This window comes from Austrofundulus limnaeus, unplaced genomic scaffold, assembly GCF_001266775.1.
Source record: "Austrofundulus limnaeus strain Quisiro unplaced genomic scaffold, Austrofundulus_limnaeus-1.0 Scaffold495, whole genome shotgun sequence".
Taxonomy (NCBI): Eukaryota; Metazoa; Chordata; class Actinopteri; order Cyprinodontiformes; family Rivulidae; genus Austrofundulus; species Austrofundulus limnaeus.
This window is the reverse complement of record NW_013952897.1, coordinates 104,149-108,101: the sequence shown is the minus strand read 5'-3', so window position 1 is coordinate 108,101 and position 3,953 is coordinate 104,149. Positions and strand designations below refer to the sequence as shown.

Here is a 3,953-nt window from a genome sequence, read left to right as displayed (position 1 = left end):
CCAACTCACTTTGTGATTGTTGTTGTTTACTCTGCAGAATGTCTCATGTAGACCAACTGTTTAAAGGGCCTGTGACATGATTTTTTTAAAATAAATATAAAGGCATTATTGGAAAGATAACATTTTTAGCATTTTACAGAAATAATTTCACGTCGCTGAGATGAACAGCTGTTGAGATATTTGCATGTGAAGAAACAGGAAGTGATGTCAGTGGGGAAATGTCTGCATGTAAACAGAGCGTTGATAAAATAGCTAACGACACAGACTGTAGAGAAGAATCTGATTCTTTAGATTATTTAGAGTCTCTTATCAAAGATGAAGAAGAGTCAGAGTTCACATATTGTTTCAGTATTTGTTAAGACCAGAGCTCCCCTTTGATGTCACTTCCTGTTTCACTTTGGCTGAGCCAAGTTCAAATGAAAATCTGCCATTTATATGACAAAATGGGTAAAATCACATGTTTTATGCAAGTTTTCATATATAAAAATGTGTTTTCTTTGACTTTTTGTATTTGATGGATAGGCATGCTAAACCATGGGTTCTCAAGCCATTTGGGTCTGGGGACCCCTTACAAGGGCGAAAAAAATTTCTGGGACCACCTTATAAACCCTGTGCTGTTTTAAAAGATAATTTATTGTCATTTCAACCCCTAAATTCCATGGAAATATATATTCTTATTAAGTTTATTATGTTTGTTTTATTAGTTTATTGTTCTCCATGCATTTTTAAAAATAAAAACCAAAATTAACAATTTACTGAAATGTTTTGAGGACCCCCAAGATAACTCTTGCGGACCTCTGGGAGTCCGGTGACCCCAGTTTGAGAACCTCTGCGTTAAAGTGCCTGTGACATGCCTATCTATCAAATACAAAAAGTCAAAACATTTTTATATTTAAGAAAGTTGGAAAAATACACATGATTTAACTCATTTTGTCTCATAAGTGGCAGATTTTGTTTTGAATTTGGCTCAGCTAAAGTGAAACAGGAAGTGACATCAAAGGGGAACTCTTTAAGAAAGAGAACTCTGTAATCTTTGTTTATTGAAACAATMTTATTTAAACTTTAACTCTTCTTCAGCACTCTGATAGTGAGTCAAAATAATCTAAAGAAACATCAGATTCTTCTCTACAGTCTGTTGTTGTAGCAGCGCTCTGTTCACATGCAGACATTCCCCTGTGACATCACTTCCTGTTTCTTCACAGGCAAATATCTCAACAACTGTTCATCTCAGCGACATAAAATTTATTTTGCAATATTTTATCAATGTCCTCTTTCTAAAAATGCATTGATATGTAGTACAAAAATTTGACGCCACAGACACTTTAATGGTTTTTTTAAGGCCTTATGACAGAACAAGCTCACTCCAGGTCAAACTTTCATGAAGATAAATCTTGTTTGTTGAGTTGAAATTAATGCAGATTGAAGTTTAAACTCCTGCTGGAGTCTATTTTTAACTCRGCAAACAGCAAAACCATGCCAGCTTGTTTTGGTTTTGTTCTTTGACGYCCCTGAGAGGCTGTTAGTGTTTTACCTCCTGACGTTTCCTGGGAAAGGTTGATGCTTTGAGCAGATGGCAGCTCTGCAGGCTCTGAAGGTGTGCGGGTTCTGATGATCGGGGAGTGGACTGAGGGGCCGGCAGAGGGTTAACAACCCAGTCAGCCAGATTCAGGATTCATTTATTGTCATATGCAGGTTAACAAGAGTCAACAATGCTATGAAATTCTTAGGATGAGAAGAAACCCTTCGACTCGCTATAAAGAATAAGAATAAAGAAAATATAGAATACAACATTCACAGTTTGCAGTAGATGCACAAAGAGTAAATAAAAAATAGGGTAATATATACAGTGTAAAGTCAAAATGTTGAAMAGCAAATAACTAAATAGCAAAGAAAACAACAATAAAATTTGKGTAACAGAAATAACAGAACAGTGCAGGCAGTGTGCACAACATGTATGGTACTTCACAGATGATAGTACTGGCTATGATATACAAGTATTCTAGAAAATGTGTATTTGATATATGAGTTTCAGAGGGTTTTTTGGGGTATAAAATGCTCCAGAACACAATTGGACTCATTATGTCTGTTAAAGCCGGGCTTATTAAAACCCCCCCCGCCTCGTAAACATCTCCTCCCAGCCTCTTCGATCTGGAGGATGGAGGAGGAAGAACTTCACTGTGGTTCTGTAAACACCCGCTCCGCTTATTTTACTTTTTATTTAATGAAAAAMCTCTCTGGATGTTGTCCAACATAAACAGGAAAAGCTATAAAAACACACCGAGCAGCGGTTTTTAGCTGCAGAATGAGCCGATCAGTGAGGACACAAAAACAAACAAACAAACAAACAAACAAACAAACAAACAAACAAACAAACAAACAACAACAAGAAAATTCACCTAATGAGATAATTTAATCAACAAGTTCTGCTGACTCAGCATATCTGTTTAACAAAGGGGCTCTGCTGTTTTTAGTTTACATTAGAAGTCAAAATACACAGAGAAAATGTTAGTTTTTAAATCACTGGTTATTATTCCATGAATCTAAAACTTTTAAAAACAGAAGAAACTCGTAAATGTAAACATCTAAAAAAAATCTGAACATTTGCGTTGGATTTACTTAAATGAATTATGTCAACAGGTGTTTAACTCAACCGAATCGAGTAAATCTGAAGTAAATTTTCTTTTCTTTTATAAGTGAATGTGAAGTAATTGTGTCAGATTTACTCAATTCAGTTGAGTAGAAGAACCTGTTGACAATTTAAGTAAATCCAACACAAACGCTTAGATTATTATTTTTTTTTAATTTACAAACTTTTCTTTTATTGAAGAGTTTTTTTTTAAATCTAAAACCATCTTAGAGGACTTCAAACTGGAGGAAGAAAACCTAAAATATCTGTTAGAAATGAATTCTTATGATCAGGAAACGTAAAACAAAGAAATGTTTGACAGATTTAGGATCAATCAAGAAGCCATTTTTAATCTCTAATCTCTGCAAAACATTCTGAAGATCTAAATATAAAAAAAGAACATGAGTGAAGAGTTCTACAAAAATATAGTTTGTTAGAAAAATCCAGCTTTTGCTTTTGTAGTTTAATGTTGGAAAAAAGAAAAAACAAAACTTGTTGAACTTTACAAACATATTTGTGGAAGATTTGCATTAAAAATATGAATATAAATGATTAATGAAGACAGAAATGTAAGAAAAGAAAAGAGTTTGATGTAAATATTGAACGTGTGAAGGAAGAAAGCAGCTGATGAAAGGATCAAAGGATACAGAGATTAAATCAGAAAACTGCGTCATCACACCTGCAGGTATGGTTGTGTTGTTAGATCAGCTCTAACTTTATAACTTTATTGTTCTGCTTGTAAACATGTGACCTTCAAAAAGGGCTGAAGGGTTAAAGGGCCACACCTCGAGCCACAGCTGGAACATCTGCACGGCTCTTTTCCCGCCGCACAGCAGGGGCCCGGCTCTGTGTGTGTGTGTGTGTGTGTGTGTGTGTGTGAGTCTGTGTGTGCGTGCATGTTTCCCTCTCACGTGAACGAGCGTGGCCGTCCTGCGGCGTGCACAGCCATGTGACGGACACACGCGAGCGGCCGCCCCTCCCCTCGGCGCCGAGTGCCGGAGCACAGGCTGTACCCTGCAGAGGTCACATGGACTCGTGCGTGCTCCTGTCACGTGCGCTCCCTGTTGTTCCAGCTCAGCCAGTCCGGGCTGGAGCACCCAGCTCCGCCTGTTCCTCTGCAGACGCAGCTGATGACCCGGAGTCATCCAGACTGATTCTGTGTGAGCGTCTGCAGCCGAACCACACACTGCTGCAGGAGGGGGGCAAACAGGAAGTCAGGTGGAGGAGGAGGAGGGCAAACAGGAAGTCAGGTGTAGGAGGAGGGGGTCAAACAGGAAGTCAGGTGTCAAACAGGAAGTCAGGTGTAGGAGGAGGGGGGCAAACAGGA

General features: G+C 38.1%; 1 protein-coding gene across 2 annotated transcripts in view; it reads left to right on the top strand.

The window, feature by feature from the left end:
- Positions 1-3,953, top strand: part of hlfa (HLF transcription factor, PAR bZIP family member a) — a 12,944-nt gene that overhangs the window by 2,133 nt on the left and 6,858 nt on the right. The window lies entirely within an intron of this gene.